Here is a 21773-nt window from a genome sequence, read left to right as displayed (position 1 = left end):
ATCTATCTATCTATCTATCTATCTATCTATCTATCTATCTATCATCTATCTATATCTATCATCTCTCTTTTGCTATCACCTAAATAGCTATCCATCCACAAATCCATATATTCACATAAATGTATAGCTACACACACACACACACACACACGCATGCTTTTTTTCATAGTACTACAAATGGAATTTAGGGCCTTGAATATAATAAAGTAATAAGTATTATTATTATTATTTATTATTATTATTATTATTATCATTCTGTCACTGAGTTACATCTATAGCTTTCCATTTGTTTGGTTGATCTGTTTCTGGGTTTCTTCTATTTCAAGGGTTCTAGGTTTTCAAAACATCAGTTCCTCAATGAGTGTGTGTTTCATGGTGAGTGTGTGTGTGTCCATGTGCTTGTGTCTATATTAGAGGCTGAGAAAATACAGATGACTATGTCTTTACATTTGACCATTAGTGTGGTAGAGTCGGTGGGCTGGGTCTAGTGCTCTGTCCTTGTCAGTTCATATAGTTTTACATTGTACTCACATACACTTACTCAAAACTAAGAAAAATGAGGACAAACTTCATTTTATGTAGATCATTTTTCCAAGTAGAAACAACAAATATATTTCCAAATATAAATAATAGTTCTGATTATAACAGGCTTCTTTGTAAGAAATAATCACTCATTAGTAACTTGTTTTAGGATTTACACTGTGATTAAAAGTTTTTTGAGAATATCCTTCCATGTTGTCACTCACATGGAATAAGAATTATGTTAGGAAATTTAGTTTGCTGAATTGGAGCACTGGATAGCCACAAATGAAAACCTTTTTCACTTCAAATCTCTCAGAGCCAAACTATCATGAAGCATATACATTTCTTATTAACTTTAGAAATATATGAAGGTTGAACATTTTAAGAATATTCACAGGAACTCCAGAGATATTTTCAACATTTGTATATTGCTAATTTATGTATTTATTTATTCTCCCTCTCTTGTCTCCGTCTCCCTATCTCCTTTTTCCCTCCCTCCCTTTCCCCATCTCTCTTTCTCTCCCCCACCTTGTGTGTGTGTGTGTGGTGTGTACACATGTGTATACATATGTTTATATAGATGTCAGTAGCATTCAGAGGCCGGCTTCTGGGAGTTTCTTTCCTTCTGCTATGTAGCTATGTAACTCCTGGCCATCATACTCACATTATCAGGGCTGGTAACAAGTACTACCTTTACCTGTTAAGCCTTCTTTCCAGTCCAAAATATATATAAAAAAATTAAAGTAAGAACTAAAGAGTATAAACATCTTAGATACAGAAACAAACAAACTTTGTAGGGTTTTTAAAAAACAAACTATCAAATCAATAAGCTATGTAAGTAACATCAATTTTAGTGTGCCCAACTACTTAATAGCTGGTATAATTCCTAGTGTGCCAATACATGCTATTTTATTTGTTTCTTTCATCTCCTTTAGGGCATAGAGAAACTTATTTTGCTGCTTTAGTCATGGAAGTCAAGAGGCCAAATATCTTGCACATCAAACTACATGTTTCAAAATAGAGAAATTTGAACTGAATCACAAACAGCTCTACTGCAAGTCTTGTGTACATTCTGTGACACAGTTTAAGGAAATTTTGAGGGCAGAACACTGAACAATCCATAGTCAAAGTAAGTGGTCTTCACAATTCCACATAGGCACAGTACACACTAATATAAAACCATTACAACAGAAAAGAATGAAGTCAGGTAGCATATGGAACACAGTTAGTAGTCGATACTGAGCCAATCTGAAATGTGTATCTCTGTGACTCCTGGATACACTATGCTGTAGAAAAGGGAGAGATGCAATTTTGTTTGACATGACTCAAGAAGCAAGGAACTGTTCACTGATGACCAAGTAGAAGGCTTTAAGGACATACCATTGGAGTGAGAAATATTTTGTTGCTGGTTTGTTTATTTGTTTGTTTTTGGACAGTGATAGAGATAGGACCCAGGGCTGTGTACATGCTAAACAAGAGTACTGCCAATGAACTAAAGCCCTCTGAAATCTTATCATTAAAAAATATAGACACTAATCCTCCAAAATGGTACTCAGGGAAGAATATTCATATGACTGTAGTATCACCAAGATGTTACAATGTTGTTGCAATTGTAGAAATGCTTAGTAGAGTTACTGAGGCTCATGGGGAATGTTTAGGTAAGGCTTTAGCAAAGGCTGCAGATGAGCAGGAGAGGAAAGAGTAGCCAGGCTTTTGAAGTAGGTCTCCTGAGGTTTTGGCAATAATGGGTGGTGGTCTGAGGGACAAGCCTGGCTTAATGCCAGGATGTTTAAGAGTACAATCTAAAAGTGGTATTTACATTTTAAACAGTTAGAAAAATCCAAAGAATATCTTTTTGTGACATGTGAGTATTCAACACATTTCAAGTCTCCACCTCGGCAACATTTTGACTCATTGCCAGTGCCATTTGTTTATACATTTTCTGTTACAGTTTCCAAAAGTGTGAGGGCAGATATAAATAGTTATGAGAGGTTTCCAGTGTGTATATGATATATATGGAGTTTTACAGGCAATAAGGCCATCACAATACCAAAAGTGGACATATAGAGTAGTTTTCAAAGATCAGAATCAAAGTTAGGATTTCAAAGTGTGTATCAATCTTAACTTAAATGGGCAATTTTCTGCAGTATTATTCCATTTTTCCAGGTAAAACCTGTTATCAACTAAAATGTGTCCAATAGCCAAATTGCTATATTGAAATCTTAACCCCCACTGTGACCATATTTGACATGGGGATTTTAAAAGGTAATTAACCTTTTCATAAGGACTCTATTCTCACTATAAGGTTCCTATAGGGTTAATGCCTTCATTAGAAGAGGTAGCTGGGAGCTTGATTTTCCTCTTTGCCACACAAGCGTACAGCAAACAAGGTGGCCATCCAAATGAGGCTGTCCCACCTAATACCCTCACCCTGGACTTCCGGATACTAAATCTCTGTTGTTTAAGCCATTCAGTCTTTGGTATTTTCTTCTGGAAGCCTAAGCTAAATAATGTGGACCCCAGGCCCTGAAATGTAGGTAGGGTGGCTTGAATTTTATTTGTGTTTCATGTATTAGTTAGGAAGCCAAGAAAAAGGGCTCAACAGGGGACAGCCCTGCTTCAAATGGTGGTATCAGAAGAGGAATAGTACTTATGGCAAGGGCAATAAGTGATAACAAAAGGCAGATGCTAGCAGTAGCAACCAAGTGCTGGAGCACAAATACTACACTTAAGATGAGGTCTTTGCAGGGGCAGTTCCAGAGTACCTACTAATGTCTCAGAACAAGAGGTCAAGTGGCATCTATTGGAGCAGCATGAGCTGGCAAGTTGGAAAAACCTAAGCTAGCAAGTATTGTACCAGACCTTATAGATATGAAGGTTTGAATGTGGGCTTCCTAAGGCTAGGGACAGAGGAGATCATAACTTCTCAGCCTGGGATTTTGGAAACATTCTTAGAGTGTAGTGGCCTTTCTATGGTGTTCATGTCCTGTGGAACACCAGCTAAGACTCTTCAATGCTCACCTAAATAAATGGTTAAACATGTGTCTTGAAGAAAAACTGATCAGGTTAGCAGGTTTAGCTTAGAAGTCCAGAGCTGAGGTATCAATCTGGAACTTTAGGGGGAGTTGTTTCTGAATATATTCAGAGTGTTGTCACAATCCATTTCTCCAGAATGGCAGTGTAGTGGTCTCAGCTCACTTGCTGGTAGTCAGAAATGTCCAGACTCCACCCCTAGAAGCTGCTGTATCCCTTCCTTCCTACCTTCTTGATTCTATCTTTTGTAATAGTATAAGAGTAGAGAGTCAGGTCTTTCCGAAGCTTTGATGGCTTCTGAATTTCCTTTCTTCCCTTTAACAAGCATAACAGCATGTGTGATTAAGTTAGGTCCACCCAATACTTCTGAAAATCTATTTCATGATCAACTTAGTGTTCATTATCACAACTGCATAGGTGAGTTAGCTATCACACACAGTGTGTTCTGAAGCATGATGCTTGAAATCAAAGCTTTGGGTAGGGACATGTGCAATATCACGTGAGACAGGGAAGGTTTTGTCTTTAATGAGGAAGAGAATGGCATGCTTAAGGCTGCCTCTCAGAGACTCAGATTTTATATTGCAATTAACTGATCAGAGTTTATCAGTGTGAATTCCACATATTTCATTGTTGAGTTAATGAAACTAAAGAGATTGGAATCCCCAAACTCTACTCAGGAATTTCTTCCAGTTACAAATTTGCATGGCAATAGATACTGTTTGCTGATTTTGTCTTATCAAATCATTAGGAATGTAACATATATATCAGGAAAACAATTGGATTTCCATGCCATAGGACCTAGAATATCTAATGTACTGGATGTTTTACTCCAGATTTCAGACATACTTAATCTTCTTTTTCTCCTTCTTATTCTTCTTCTTGCTCTTCTTGTTGTTGTTGTTGATCTTCTTCTTCTTCTTCCTCTTCCTCTTCCTCTTCCTCTTCCTCTTCCTCTTCTCCTTCTCTCTCTCCCTCTCCCTCTCCCTCTCCCTCGCCCTCCCCCCCCCCTCCTCCCCCTCCTCCCCATCCTTCTTTATCTTCTAATCCCAGTGACTTACACTGTTAATGACAGAGGATGATTTTAGTGTTTGGGGCTGGGAGTCATCATTTTTTAATTAATTTGGCTTATTTTTCACCTTTAAATAAGTATATATATAAAATTTTATTTATTTTATGTTTTTTATTGTATTTACTTGATTAACATTAATGTTTCCTAAAAAACTTTGACTTATTTGTGCTTACTTTAATTAATTTCAATGTCAAAGTTATTTAGAATGTTAGAATGTTCTAGTTTTTTCCAACCAACCTTGGTTGCTCTTTGGTTATTGTTGACTAATTTGGTGCAGATTTGGCTTCTGCAGTCTCAATCACTGCTCCACTGCTGTGAAGAGACAGCATGAACAAGGAAACTCTTGAAAAATAAATAAGGTAGCTGGGACTTGCTTACTGTTTCAGAGATTAGTTCATTATCATCATGGCAGGAGTATGGTATGACAGCAAGAAAATATTGTCCTGGAACAATAGATGAGAGTTCTACATCCTTTTCCACACATGTATGTGGGGGAGTAGAGAGACAGAGACAGAGAGAGACACCCAGAGAGAGACAGAGAGAGAAGAGATCACTTTCTGGTTTTTCCATGAGATTTTGAACCATTAAAACTCACCCCAGTGACACACTTTCTCCAACAAGGTCATTGTGGCTCGGGCTCCAGATGGAGTTCCACGAAGATCTCTGGCTTGGCTGAGAACAGGGTGCGAACAGTGGCTGCCTCTGTCCTCCAGCAGTCCTAGAGGGATGGGGTAGACAGGGAGAGTCTGTTGTTGCCTCAGCCACTGCTGCCCGAGTCTCCGAGGTGGAGAGGGGAAAAGTGTTACAGCTCTTTGAAGTGCCCCAATGAGGCACCGGCTGGCCAATGAAGAGGGGAGGAACTGTGACAGAAGCTTTCAGACAACTGGATGAATCTTGTGCACACCTTTCCTTCTGAGTTGGGCCCATATATACAGTTTGGGGTGGGTTAAGGTTTGGCAGAAGGCAACCCCTATTGGCTTGGTCTGAAAGCTTGGGAATTCCTCATCTGTTTGATGACCCCCTACGTGACCGATGACCATGGGCCTCTCTGTGGGAGGGACTGTGGAGGGCTAAAGCTGAGATAGTCAGAGGCCTAGGAAGTGCTTGAACCCCTTCTGTCCCAGTGGGTATCTCCGGGGTGCCGGGGTTCCCATGCTCATTCGACCAGGCACCCAGCTTTTTCTCATAGCTCATCACCTCACAGTCATGACTTTTAAGTTCCCTAGTCCTTCTAGTCCTATTAAAGAGTATCACGTCCTGGTGACTAAGCATTAAAATATGTGAACCTATGGGAGCCATTCTTATTCAAACTACCACAATATTTATAAGCAATATGCAGTATGTGTCCTTGGCATCTTTCACTAGATAATATGCACTTTATTTTAAATTTAATTCTAGCTGCTTTGTATTTAAAAAATTAAAACAACCATCTTAGCTTATCAATCTACATATTTCTCTTTCATTTTCTAATTAAGCTATTTACATGTTTTCACTTTTACTTATTATTTTATACTATAAATTCCTTTCTTTTTTAGCTCATGTTTTGAGATTCCCCACTGTTTCAAGCAGTCTGCTTCTAATATCCAAAGGTTAAAATTTCATGATGTAAAGTCATGCAGATATTGATTTTACACGAAGTCCTCTTGTCACATATCATTTGGCTGTGAGTTTTGATTTATGTTCCATTTAGCCTCTTCTGCTCATTTTAAGAAGGATATTTTCTGCCAAGATCCATAATAAACTGTTATTCTATAGGCTTGAGGTGAGAAAATGCCCATATGTCTGAGCCACCTGTTTTTCTGTTTTTGCTAATTTTTAAGTATTTTCCACTAATTTTATAGAGCATTATTGATCCTGTCTTTTTTTTTTCTTTTTTTGGTTGCATACCAGAAATGTGGATTAAAGCTATTTTCTCCATCTTATTTGATTTTTTTACTTTGTTTACATGATTTTTATTTCACAAAATGTTAATGCACTTCTCATCAATCCTTTCTATAGACTCTGAATTTTAAATGTTAGACTAAAATGCTTTCATTTATTCCCAACTCGAATACTTGGATAATGGCAATTACACAATTACATCAGTGATATTTTGAAACTTTTTCTAATGTAGAATGAATATAACCTCTCCTAAATACTCATAAAACTTCACTGTCAATAAGAGAAATAAAACTTAAGACCATCTTCCATTTGTATGACTGGCACCATTGTAAAATCTTTAGCATACATTTCATTGGTAAATGTCTAGCTAAATAAACTATACCACAAATTACTTGTAAGAATCTAAACTGTTACTATCCTAGTGAATGGATATGAATGCCTAAGAATATTATAACAACATAGGCATGTGTATGCACATCTGTGCATTGGCAAATTTATATGTACAAAGAGTATACACATAATTCCATTGAATATATTACAAAGCAATGGCGTTCATTAGTGAGGAACACATTCAACTCACCATATCTTGGTTTCTCAGTTCTATTCCTCATTATAAGGGACTATAGCTTATTTGAGACATGGCTAACTTTCAATCTAAGGAAATAAAATACACAGTGAGTTTATATTTTTTTAATGTAGCAGAGAGCAGAGAAGTATTAAAAACCAGCATATTCCTGTACAAATGGAATGGAAGACACATGAGGAGGTAACGAGCTGTATAAGGGAAGCACTCAAATGAATCATGGCAAATATTATATAAATACATTGACAGACACACCTATGAACTGATAGTGACATATATATGACAGTGAACGTGATGGTACAAATTAAAGCACATCTTTTTAGAGCTATATCATCAAATTTAAAAGACACAATTGAATTGGAAAATTCAACTGGAAATGTAACTGGATTAGTCGAGGTTACCTCAATAAATACTAATGCTTTTATAAGAAATATGGTTAGAGAAAACATAACACTTATTCAAGCTCAACTGATTAATTTCACCAACTATTTCTGACTTAATTTTATTAGGGAAAATGAACTTTTATTAATAGTGCAATCTGGCAACCAGATAATTAACCAAGCACTGAGACAGCATTACTATTAGTGTGACAACTGAACACCTTCTGTTTTCTAATATTTTATAACACAAGTGAATAACACTTATGCTAATCTCAAATCGGTTTAACATGAATCCATTCATGAGAAAGCAAGTTAGAACAAAAAAAGAAAAGGCAAGAATCTAATCTAATCTAATCTAATCTAATCTAATCTAATTTAATCTAATCTAATCTGTTTTTCAAAGTAATATGCTAGGGCTCCTAAGCAAAAAATGGACAAAATCTCATAAACACAGATATTTGACTTTTAAATTAAAATAGTGTAACAGTCAAAGGAAAAATTTTGACATTCATTGAACTCCATGTTTTTAAAAAATCTGAAATACATTTAGAACCATTGTGGTTTAGAAGACAGATGGCAATGACAATGTTCTTATATAGAATAATTCTTTTATTTTTGAAATGCATGGTGAAATATGTATGGATAAAATATATTGTTGCTGCTGCTAGGTTTAGTTTATACATTGTGCAAAGAAAACCATATTCTTTCAAGTCAGATGTAGAGAACAAGTGTGGCAAAATGCTCAAGTGTATTAAGTGTGACATAGGATCTTCAAGTGTTGACTATGCCAATCACACAATTTTACTGTGTTTCGAATTTTAAGATATAATTTTAAGAATAAAAGGATAGGCAAAGATTGATACAATGAAAGTATCTGATGCAACACATTGGTTCAAACCACTGACTGACATATATGGGAAATGCTCAGTGGAAGATGGTGGATTAGAAACTTTCAAGTACGGTCAATTGACCAAAGGTTTTACATCAATGGTTCCCAGCAAGCAGAAAGCATCACATCTGTGCAGAACATGAATTGTGATAGTCAGTCTTTTTTAACAAAACAAGTGATCTAAATAGCTAATATAAAGATGAGAACTGACTTTTGCTCTCGGTAGCAATGGTTCCATGATTCATTTGCCTCATTGCTTTTACTCCTATGGCAAGGCACAACATCGTGGCAGTGGTATATGATTCTGCAAAAGCATTCACTTCATAGGAAGGATAGTAAACCAAAGAGGAAGAGTCCTGGATCCCACAATTCCTCTCAAGGCATAGCTCCAGTGATTCCCCAATAGACTTCACCCCTAGATGCCTTATGACTTCCAATAATGCCCCTTAGGTCAGTATACCTTTTGGATTGTAGTGTGTGTTGGTCTTGTTGGGTAGATGTGTATGTCCTGCCTCTGTCTGACCATGTGGCTAGTGCCTCTTGTGGGGACAGAGACACGGGAAGTTGACTGTGTTCACACCATGCTAGCGCTGGATGAACATCAGGCTATGTGAAGCAATGAGACTATGCTCAGGGTTGGGTGTTAAGGGTGGGAGGGAGCACAGTCTGAAGTCCCTAGGGGAGCAAGAGCTCTTTGGTTGGAGTTCCTCAGGCAAAAAAGTGGCTAGGAACCGATTGGTTCTTGGGCTTTTGGGCCCTGGCCCAGACACTGCTGGGGGCCCTGGAAAGGCCGAGAATGAAGTGGAAGCGAAAGAGCTAGATTGGCCTACAGCCAAAGAGGAGAGGGGAAGGATGAACTCCAGTTGCATGGCTTCGGTGGTTAGGTGTCTCTGTGTCTGGGAATACAGAGAGTTCTTCTGCAGGAGATTAGACAGTGGCTCTATAGATGAAGATCTCCTCCACTGTTTCCCACTGTGAATTTCAGAGAAGTAATCCATGGTCTTAATATATTTATTGTCACAGGGGAAAATGGATGAAAACTATACTCCAGTATTTTCAGGGTGGGCCTGAGGTTAAATACCTTTTTCAAGGTGGAGGGTCTGGGAAGGAATGCTTAATTGGCTTCGCCCCTCTGGCCTTTAGGTATCTCATTGATATGGAGATCTGTCTTGAGGCTCTGTGGCCTGTAGTCATGGCCTCTACCTGTGGAGGGGCTAGTGTGCATTGTTCTACATCACTGGAGGACCCCACTCTATGGAGGTTTTTGGTCTTGTGTCAGGAGCCTGGAGTCTGGGAGTGTGGCAAAATGTATGTCAATGTCCCTTAGTATCATCTGGGGTCTCCGGAGATTTCTAGCCAGTGCTTGACCAGAAACCATGCTGTCCTTTCACTGTCCTACATATACCTTTATGGCATGAACATTTGGGACATACCTAAAAACTAAGGACAATGTATACACAGACTTTTATTTTCTTGTCATGTTCCCTAATCAACACAACACAGGAAATATAGAGCAATTATGTAGTATAAGATGTAAAGTAATCTGGAGATTAAGTTAAAGTGCATGAGAGTTAATATAGTTTCTGGGAAATTGTACTAACTTGTGACCGTTTAGCACCTGAGGATTACAGTATAGGAACTTCGTAAAAGAACCAAAGATCAGTTTGTACATGATTTACTACTATCGACATGACATAAATAGAAGTCCCAGTATACATAGCAAGGAATTCAGTCAGATTATTAATAAAAAGTTAGAATCTCCATACCCATTTCTAATGATTTCCAGTCATTGTTTAGTCTGCTCCACAGTTTTCTTTCATTCATTCTGTTAAACATTGTAACATAAGTCAGCACTGGCACCTCTTAGAAGAGAGACACCCACAGGCATTTTTTGAGCACAGGATATGCTTATTTTTTCTCTTTAGTGTTTGGACTTTCCTCTTTCAGTGTTTTAAATTTCTGATTTTCCCCATGCCTGAATAATTGCAGAAAATTTAATAAAAACCAACCAACCAACCAACCAACCAACCAGCCAACAACATAGAACTATCAGAGTTTACTATGCAATAGAACTATTAAATTATTTTTAACCTTTTAAAAACTTACACAGTTTTAACCTATTTGCAAACTTCTATTAATTTTTGCTAAAATATCAAAAGAAAGACTGATGAAGCTTACACAATCATTTAAATTTACTTTGTAATAAAAATATCAAAAGTAAATGGGATAAAATAAAGGTCTGATTTAGTAGATCTACAAAGTAGTGACATCTTAAATTTAACTTAAATTGAACAATATAGGTACCCTTCATTGCAAGGACCATTAAAAAACACAACTCTTTTCTAGGCTGTCGAGTTCTGTTGATGAAACAAAATCAAGGAATAACACATCCACATGCATTTGTACGTGTACACAAATGCACACATTTGCTTTTAGGAAATTGTTAAAAGAACCCAGGGACAGCAAAGCATTTGGATTTATATGGTCCTGTATAAAATAAAAACTTAAAAATGATGAGCAAAGTGTTTTTTAAAAATGTCTTACTTTGGGCTTTAAAATATTGTGGCAAGGTATACACTAAATCCCATGGCATTAGCTTGTCTCTCCACACAAAAGATACACCAACTTTGAAACAGGCATCATGAGCTCATTGTTTTTATTTGAAAGGAAATGTGAAGGAATATATTTCTCTGCTGGGATGGAGAAATGTATGCCATTCTTTTTGTGCACTGTCAACTGTTGTATATGGACATTATTCTTGTGAGCACACTGCCTCTGGCAATTTCACTGTGTAATTTCTTTAAAGTTTCTTGGGATTTAATTTGACCGATAATATATTCAAAATCTATTTAATGTTGGATTGCATTCGCTTAAAGATCTAGCGAGCCCTCATCTATGCTTATAAACATGAAATTCTGTTTAGTCAACTCCATGTTTAATCCTCTAAAGAAAAGAAACCTCACTTTCATACACTGTTAAAAACAAAGCAAGTCAAAATAAAATAGAAACAAACAAGAAGACTCCAAAGATACAAATACTATATTCTTCCTATAATTAACCTAAGCAGGGATTCTTTTTTACTGAAAGTATTATATATGATTTAATCCAGTAAAGTCAAAGAAATTTTAAATTAGCCAGGAAAAATCCATGTTCTGGTTTATGTACTATTTTCAATAAGGAACCAGGCAATTTACGAGAGTAAAGATGTTCCAGTCTTATGCAATTCTTGAAATTGACTCGACCAGACTATAAATCTACACTGAGGACCCTGAAAAATTCTGGTGCCTGTAGAGTCACAATTCACCAGGTACTTTAAAATAATTCATTTCATTAATTTATTAATTTAACATCTGGACCACAACTTTTCCATCCTCCCAGAACCACAGTCACACAATCCATCTCCCCACACCCTTTCCCTTTTCCTCTGAGAAGGGGGAGAACCCCTGGGTACCAATCCACCATGGCACATCAAGTAATTGCAAGACTAGGTACATCTTGTCCCACTGAGGCCAGACAAGGAGGCCAAGTTAGGGGAACAGGACCCACAGGCAGGCAACAGATTCAGGGACAATCCACACTCTAGTTATTGTGGGATCGTCATGAAGACCAAGATGCTACATATATGTGGGGGCCTAGATCCAACCAATGTTTGTTCTTTAGTTGGTTTACCAGTGACTTTTAAGTAAAAATTAAACATATTTTAAAAATGTTTGTTGAAATCAATAATCATACACAGTAATTATAAGGCATTAAGACATAAACCATAAATCAAAACTGTCTGCTACTAAGAATAAGAGGAAAAAGTAAGATTCTATATATTTGAAGGTACAGGACAAGGCTTCTTTAAAGAAGTATCACCTGGGTCTTGAAAAAATGAGTTGGTCTAAAATAAGTAGGAATATTAAAGGGAGGTTGATATATTGTGGAAATGCAACATGTAAGGTGACAAGCTGCAGATCAATTCAGAAGCATCTGGTGGTGAAAGGCATAACTGGGTGAGTTCCTACAAAGCACAAGGATGTCTCTAGAATTTACTCAATAAGTGTCCAGATATGAACAATGCCCATGGCTTCAAAGTGTTAAGGTTATGTCTTTACTGCCTATTGTAATGCTAAGTGCCCTAGCCCTTGTGATTGGTAAATAAAGATGCCAACAGCCAATAGCTGAGCAGAAGAGACATAGATGGGGCTGAGGTTTCACTGGCTTTGGGAGAGAGAACTTCGAGGATGAAGGAGACTAGAGAGCCACAGTGGAGTAAATGATCTTGCAGGAGCGAGAAGCTCCACTTTGGACTACGAGTCAAGAGAACGTGGCCCAGGGGGCTGTCATTCCAACTGGACTTAAGTGCAGCCCAGATGGAACATAGTAAGTAGTGAATTATAGCTTGGGGTTACCAATAGGAAACTAGATTCTAGCATCATGGAGGGTAGGCAACTGCCCAGCTACTGTGCTGCCTAAAGGTATCTAAATATATGAAGGATGTGTGTGTCTTTAATCCTGGAACATAAATGGCAAAATGAGGGGAAGAGACCCCACACAGGGTTTTTAATAAATTTCTACTGCACAGAGTTAACTCAGTAAGTGTACAGATGTGAACAATGCTCATGCCTTCAGAGTTAACAGTTAGTGTACAGATGTGAACAATGTCCATACTATTATTTCAAGATGTGGTCTGGCTAGATGTGAGGAATGGTCCATAGGAAACATTGTTTTTGAGACATTTAGATGTAGCTGCTTTTGTATATCTCTGCAAAATTGTCCAACCTTTTTCATTTTGTGGGCAATGTGTGAGTGGGATTTTAACTTCCTACTGATGGCTTTCTGAGGGTGTCCAAATACCTGTAGAAACTGCCTCCTGGTGTGAAATCTACCTACATTTATTTAGTGCTTCAGGGAAATAAGATTTGAAATATTTAGCAAGTGATCTTTGACTAAGAAAAGAGAAATTGCTAAGAAACTAGATAAGGGATTCTACAAAATACAGGGAAGGCTGCTGTGTAAGAGCCTGCTGAGTTGCAGGGAACATAGATTTTTAAAATCAAGCACTGTTGCCTTCAAATCCTGGATCACTTCCTCACTAACAATGTTGCTTTGAGATAGTTGTTTAAACACTTTCAGCCTCATGTTCTCTGCTCCTTTCTAAAATGGTACAATATGTTTCTCAAGGCTGTCATGAGAATTCCATGATGTAATGTTTACACCAGGCATCTGACCCTTGCTGACTGCTTGGTCTACACTAGTGGACAAATTATGATCCAACTATGTGATAATGTTTTCCTAAAAAAAATCAAATACAAACATATCACATACTTCCCATGTTGCAGCTACCTCTGATTATCCTTGTGTATAATATTTCTCCACAGTGTTTATAATGTATCTGTCTCTCTGGGGTCTTAAATAAAACTACATACCTAGGAAGAATCTAATAACTATCTCTTTCAATAATAAATTTCCATAAGCATTTCATTCAGATCTTACTTTGCTCCTACACAACTCTGAACCATATCAATATCTGAGAGGTTTCATCTGTTTATTGAATTACCAATTTGAATTGATAATGTGTCAACTCTGAAAATATTACCCCTAATGACTTTATTAAATAAAAGAAACACCAAGCATGGAGTTCAATGTTTAAAAGAAATGGAGCATAAAAACTTCTCTATTAAATAGGCTTCTGATGCTCCACTGATTGGGCCACTTACATTCTCAGTGTGCTGTTCAGGTTATAACCACGTTGCCCAAGTCATCCAGAACATGTGGACATTTGTAGTTTCACTTAAAGTTATTACATACTTGTTTGTTACTTAATCATGTTATTCTCTTTTACTAATATGTTTAGTTGCTTTAATCACTAACTTACAAATTATTTTATTATTTTAGACTCTGAGTGATTGTATACATGGCTAGAATATTATATGAGGGACCAGTATTGCTAGACTATTAGAAAAAAGGAGGAATATTACTATTTATAGTAAATAAAGAGAAGCCTAAGTTTTTCAAGTATGGAAGCAAGATGACTGGAATCTGTTCCTTTGATAGTTGATAAGTATCTTGTATCAAAACCCAGAGCACCTCAGGAGGGTAAAGGGGTAAAGGTAAAGACTATCCTCTTTATCAGTGAGATGACCTGCTGTATTTCTGTCCTAGGGCAGGATCTTCATGCAACTTGAGTGGAATGATGTTAACAAAGGAAAAGTAAACATTTTTTTAATTTACGTTAATTTCAGGATGTTGATTAAAGTTCACTATGATACTAGTGGCCCTCATTTGATCTTGAAGAGGTTCTCACACTCTAAAAGCTTTTGTTTCTCAACAACCTATTGAGATATTCAAACAACTATTTAAAACAATATTAAAGACATCAGGCCTAAAATGCTTACCTTTAAATCTTAATTTGGTGCTGGTGGATGAACATAACCCACATTTACTGCTATTTAGCAGGTGACTCATTATGGAGGAGGGAAGTTAAGCAGCTTTTTATACGTTGAGGTAGATAACTGGAGAGTTATAAGGAGAAAGAAAGACCTATTGGGAGGCAAAGATCTCAAACCTACCTTGGAAGCAATAGCTGGAGATTAATAGTAGACAAATGAACACAGAACTCCAAAACTCAGCAAAGCATGTGCAATGAGATTGAATGTCTTACCAAGGTGAGATATGTAGCACTGTGAGGTAGCACTGCACCTCCAGAACTGCACCTCCTCATTCACACAACTGTTTAATTGCAACCTGTTTATATCGCATATGCTTTTATAGTTTGAGAAACTGACTTAAATTTCAAGAATAAAACAGATACACCAGAGCATGGTTAAAAATTAGGTTTAAATGTTCCATGAGAAAAAGTAATTGAGAAAGAAGGAAAAAACTGTTCTATGAGATGAATATTCATTTGAGTTCTATGAAAAGTATGGACCTATTGAAACTATTCCAAAATACAAAATACAGTGGCTTTAATTTAACATCCAAGAAGAGAATAGATTTCTTTTCACTTTTATATGGATAAAACATTGGACAAAAGGTTAAAGCATAGCTTTATGGAGGCAGTTTCACTGCACTATGTGACATGTAAATCACTTTATAGCAAAATGGCTGGAAACATAGATAACATCTTGAGCATCTTAAGAAATGAAAATTGGCAATTAGAGTAGTCAATCTTAAGATGTAGTCCTTGGATCAGAAGCTTGTTTCAAATGGGGATAGCAGATAATATGAACTTGCTATGGTTGGCAAACACAGGATGAAACATGGATAAGTCTTTGGCATGTTCAATGTGTCACCCCTCTTAGGATACTCTCTCTGTGTAGAATGATCTCAAGAGGAAGTTTAAAGAAACTATTTAAGTAGCATTTTAAAATGATCTAAGATATCTAAAAAAACTTGAAGTTATTTTGCCTTATGCTATGGCTAAACATGGCCGCCATAGACTCATGTGTTTGAACAAGCCTATGAGGGCTTGTGGAGGTGGATTGTGGTGGTTTGAATATGCTAGACCAGGGAATGGTATTATTAGGAGTTATGGCCTTATTGGAGTAAGTGTGGCCATTTGGGGGGAAGTGTGTCACTGTGTAGGTGGGCTTTGAGATTCTCTTCCTAGCTGTGTGGAAGCCAGTCTTCTCAGGTTTGCATTCAGAACAAGATGTTCTGAACTGAACTGAACTGAAACTCTGAAACTGTAAGCCAGCTCTAATTAAACGTTGTCCTTAAAAAAATAATTAGAAGATAAGAAATCTAAAAAAAGGGAGAAAAGACGATGACAGTAAAATCTGCGATCCTGGCTTCTTTGTGTACTAATTTCAGGTTTCTGGGATATGGAAACTATTTGTTTTCATTTTCTTTAGATGTATTTATTTTATGTGTATGAATGCTTTGGTTTCATTTATGCATGTGAACCAAATATAAGCCTGCTGCCCCCAGAGACCTGATGAAGATGTAAGATCTCCTGGAACTAGAGAAGCAGATGGTTGTGAATTGCCATGTCAGTGCTGGGGATCAAACCTAGGTCCTCTGAGAGAACAACATATGCTCTTAATCACCCAGCCATTTCTTTAGCTCCAAAGTGTTTTTGAGATTAGGACTTTTTTTCTCACAACAGGACTCTGTTTTAAATGTGCATGTGTTACTGTCAAAAGTACAATCAGAATGATGTTTTTCCTTATTACTCTTTGGATATGTAAATAAGATTTTTAGATATTAGAAAAACCACAATCATTTACCATTTGCTTGGTTTTGGACATTTAGGCTTCATGGCCATAGATAACACACGGCACATTTTGCAACATGTCTTCAGTTGTGTACTGTAGGTAGACTACTTGCGTTATCATGAGTGGTGCACTCCTTATTTCAGAAACATATGAGTTAACCTTTAACATCTGGAGACAATGGTGTCAACCTTCAGTGCTTTCTCTCTGCATTTGAGTGTCTGTCTATATATCTTTCTTTTTCATCCTGTTGCTATTTCTACTTAGGTTTTCTTCAGCTCTTTCTTACACTGAGTTTGTTATATCATCTGTACCAAACATTCAAAGCTCATTCTGAAAGGAAGTTGATGACAAAGTCAGAACTTTAATATCTTTTATGTGTTGCTAGGTCTGGACCTAAGGTCTCACATCCATTTAATTGTTGTTTTGTTGTTTGTTTGTTTCTTAAAGCTTCCCTTCAACATTTTCGTATTTCCATCTTAACAATCTATTGCTATGTTTGTATTTAAAGTCCCACTTATATTTTTTATATGCAGTCTCCTCTTAATAGCATTTCTGGGGCTCAAGGATGCTCTCCTACTAATGTTTTGATAATTGGCTTTGCCTCTTCAGGATCCATTATGAACATAGTCTATTTTTCCCTTAAATCTGTTTGGAAAAAGAAATATGCTTACAATTAAGACTATGCATTTAATATCCTCACCTGGCTTTTAAGTTATTAGCTTTCCCTTTTCACTGTTGAGACTGCAATGAGCTTGGGGCCCCATCCTTGCCATGTCTGTGCTTTTTCCTCATCTATCATTACTTCTGTTTGCTACTATTTCCCAGATTCTCTCTGTTCTATAGGTGTTTGTCCAATGGTGATGCTTTCTGTGGGTTCTTAGAGGACAGGGTAGGAAGGCATCATTATCATGCTTTATGCCACGGAATCCTTTCTGTAATCCTTTATCTGGCCTTGCTTTCCCCACATCTATGTGACTACAGGTTGATCAACTGAAGCAAAAGTGGTATAATTCAGCAGACAATGTGGTCTCTGCTTACTATTTCTGTGAGCTGATTCAGAATGGCTGCCAATCAATAAACTTTTAAGGTCATTTTCCCTTACTTAAGGAGCACTTAAAGCAACTGTATTTATTCTTTCTGATGAGTAGGAAAACACAATTTAATGAATTTACTCCCATAAAAGCCTCAGTCTGAAAATGTTTACTATCTTCCCAGGAATACTCTATATTCTCAGAGAACCTCAGTCAAAATGTAGCAAGAATTGAGGATGTTAACTCAGTTTGAGACTGATATTAACAGTAATATAGCCAATAATTTTTTCTACTCAACTACCATGCTGCTGTAACCACTATGTTGACACAATAATACAACTCTCCCAACAAAGGGAAAAGAGAATTTAATATGGAGATAAATAGAAGTGGCCATGGCCCAGGAACAGAGAGGTTCACATAGCCCAAAATTCTGTGTATTAGCATAATGACAATTTTATGAACACTTAATGTTAACAGATCAAGGAAAGTCATAGAACAATATGGTTTTTTTTAATACAATGATTAGAATATCTGGTATGTGGGTCACAGAGAAACAGGGAAATCTCAGCTATCAGCCTCAGGTGTTATCTGATATTCTTAACATTTGGTTGATGGAAGCTGAGCATCTCTGTATTCCATTTGCTTAATGCTAAAAATGATGCTAGCTCACAAATAGAGGTGGGCAATAAATAACTATTAAGGGGCAGAAACGGTCCAAGGTATTTTGCAGTTGGTCACTGTACATGCAACACTACAATTTCTCCATAATTATTAAAGGTTTAATCGGCCTATGGATAAAAAATGTATCTTCTTTCTGGGACATTTTATCCACATCTTCAATGTACTAGTTTGTTTATTTATTTATTTTACCATTGCTCCAGGTTGTAGCCTGGAAAGCAGTGAGATTTCCACTGTAACCACTCAAATAATTTCATTTCACCCATAAATAAAGGGCAGAATTTGAGAGAGTGCTTCTATAATAAAGTAATAGGTTGATTAGTCTTCATATAGCACCTAGGAGCAGAGCCCAAGAATGACACTGCCCATAGAGAAACAAGTTCTCCCACATCGTCATCCATCGGTCAAGAAAACAAACGCCTTATGAGCTTGCCTACAGGCTAGTCCTATGAAGTTATTATTCAATTAGCAGTTTGTCTTCACAGATGATCCAAGCTTGTGTTAAATTTCCATAAGAATTAATTGTAGGGCTGTACGGGGATGATTTTGTCTCCCCGGTAGAGCACTGGGTTTGAGATAGCCAGAGACCCAACAGGTGACCATGGCCTGTGAGGGACATGGCCTGTGAGGATAGCACGATCTCCCCACGCCCCCAGATTCCAGACTCCTCCACGGACTTCTCATATCATTGGGGCCCCCGCAGCACGCGTTTTTTCCCACAACTAATTATCCTACTTTAATTAAAATCTGAAATTTATTCAATTTAAAAAATGATAGATATATTGTAATACAACAAAAAACATGTCTTCATGTTTTCTTTAAAACACTTTTAATACATAGCTTTGCTGATAATAGTGTAAGGGAAACTGTTAGAAGTCATCACTGGAAACAAGGTTTCAGATTAAAAAATAAAACATAAACTAGAAATGGTTGGTCTGAGAATATGTGCAAATCCTTGCAGACACTTGTATTGTAATAAGTATAGTGGATATTTAAGGACTATAGATACTACTTTGGGACTCTGAGATGCTTAGCATTATGAACCCAAACTCTGTGAGTTTCCTCGTCATAGTCTTTCTTTTTATCTAAAGTAAATATGCGCACTACTTTGTTCTTAAGAAAATCCTTCATCAATGGAAATAAAGCTCAGAATATCAAAGACTTTCTATGTGATTTCATAACAGGAATAACAGATATTATGTTGGGGCATAAGATTATATGTAGTTAGTCATCACAACAATTTTTCTTTTCTAATAGTGTTGAAAATGATTTTGAGAAGACTGGACCTCTATTGTGTAGTTATTTATGGCACTTTTGTCTTGGTGACATAAGCTCTTTTCTGCCAAGATCCCCAGAGCATTACTCTATCTGATATGTTTATAAGTAACAAATTGGCTTAACTGAAAGTTTATATGATTCAAATTTTTCTCATTGAGATTGTAGTTCTTAAGAAAGATCAAAGAGATTGCAGCTAAATACCATCACAAAAATCTCAGTTTTGTATGTCCAAAGAATTTTGGAAGTCATGGTAATGGTAGGAAAGGCCCAGAATTATCAAGCACAGAACTTGTGAGAGAATTCACATTATCCCAGGTATTAGTCCATAATGAACACAACAGAGACCAACAATGAATTTACTATATTATATGTACCCTTTGTTCACAATCTCTCTCCTTTCCCTATCTGTGCAAAAATAGAGAAGACAGCTACCTGATTTCCACTCTTGTATTCTGGCTCTCTAAACACTACTTGCATTTATTTAAAACTATATGTTGTAGAAAGAATGCTTCTGTGGCTGAGGAAAGCAACATATTATGAGCAGTCTAGCATCTGTTCACCGATATCCCAACCCTGTACCCAAAAGAGACAAAGAAGAGAGCTGAGATTTTGCTTTGGAGTCTATGAGGCTACTTGCTTGGAATCTACCCTTGAAAACTCAGCTGAATATGCAGTGGTGGTGGGGGAGTTATCATCGTTTACAGTCGTAGCGTATCCTGCATTCAACATTAGGAGAAGGAATATGAAGGTGGAGAAGATGAATAGTGATATTAAGAATGAACAATTGGGTTGAGACATTGAAAGCCTTTATGTCATTAAGCTACTGATTTATTCATTAAATAATATATTCATAGTCAATGTAGTAAGGAAAGCCCAGAGAAGCAATCCATTAGGAATCTTTGCATATAAAGCACTAGACAGTTTATCAACTTCATTAATTTCTTCAATTCTTCTCCCTGAAGACTTTGGGCAATAGACCTTTACTCTTCCTCCAGACAAGTTCTTACTATGCTATTGCTTTTATTGTTTGGTTGCTACTCACAGTACTAAATAAAACATGTAAATTTATATCTAGACAGATAATCTCCTCCATCATTTTTCTTCCAGTATGTCCTCCTGCTAGTTAGTTATTTTTTTTAAAGGAATACATGATGAACAAATCTTGACATTTGGGTTTAGTGCATGAATTAGCCATTTTGAGCACAGCTTTGATCTACATAGATGTTGGCTCAGCACTGAGAGGCTGTATGGAATGTGATTTGTCAAGGCATTTCTTAGCAGAACCAGTGACCTGGAAAATTCCTTCTTGGACTGTCTGGCCATTGGTATGCTCTTATCTCACGGAGTTTCTGGTCCTAGTGCTCAAGAGCATAGTAAAATACCCCAAAATTATGTGAGGGGGTGAACATTAACATAAAGTTTCTGTAAGGTAAAGTCTGATTTTTCCAGTTTAACACACACACACAAACACACACACACACATGTGTACAGAGCTGTAAGCTTACCTTGTCTATAAAGGTTTACAGGTTTCAAAAGTGGTCAGAGGTCACAAAAGTTTGTGTGAATCCTCTTTATAAAGCAAGACTTGTAATTTGTTTATATAAGCCATGCATCATGACTTTCTGAGTCAATCATACTTGCATTCAGAATCTGGATCAGACCTTAAGCCTTGTCTTTCTTATCCATAAGATAAAAAATCTAATAGGGCCTCCTATATAAGCACACAAGCCAATTAAGTGAGAATATGTGTAAGGAATAAGGAGTCTGATACAGACTTTTCCTATTCAGAGATAACAGCTAGTAGTAGTGCCATTATTCATGTACATAGTCATGTGGTTGGAGAAATGGCTTAGTGGTTATGAACATTTTCTTCTCTTTCAGAGGACCTTAGTTTGGTTACCAGAATCCACAAAGCAATTCACAGCCATCTGAAACTTCAGTTCCAAGGAACCCGAATCCCTCTTATGGCCCAAACAGACTCTAGGTACACAGGTGCATACATATGTGCTACAGAGAAATGCTCATACATTCAAAATAAAACTATAAAAATCTCTTAAAAATATAGACATATTTACAAAAAATAATTTGTTACCTTCCAGACGCAAAACACTTAACAGTATGTTATGAATTCTTTTTTAACCTCAAATCCTCATTTCTTCTTCCTCCTCCTCCACTTCCTCCTCTTTTCTTATTTTTCTCTTTTCTCTTTTTCTTTTGCAGCAGGAAGG

The sequence above is a fragment of the Grammomys surdaster genome, unplaced genomic scaffold, assembly GCF_004785775.1.
Source record: "Grammomys surdaster isolate TR1022 unplaced genomic scaffold, NIH_TR_1.0 227, whole genome shotgun sequence".
Taxonomy (NCBI): domain Eukaryota; kingdom Metazoa; phylum Chordata; class Mammalia; order Rodentia; family Muridae; genus Grammomys; species Grammomys surdaster.
Note: the sequence above shows the minus strand (reverse complement) of the source record.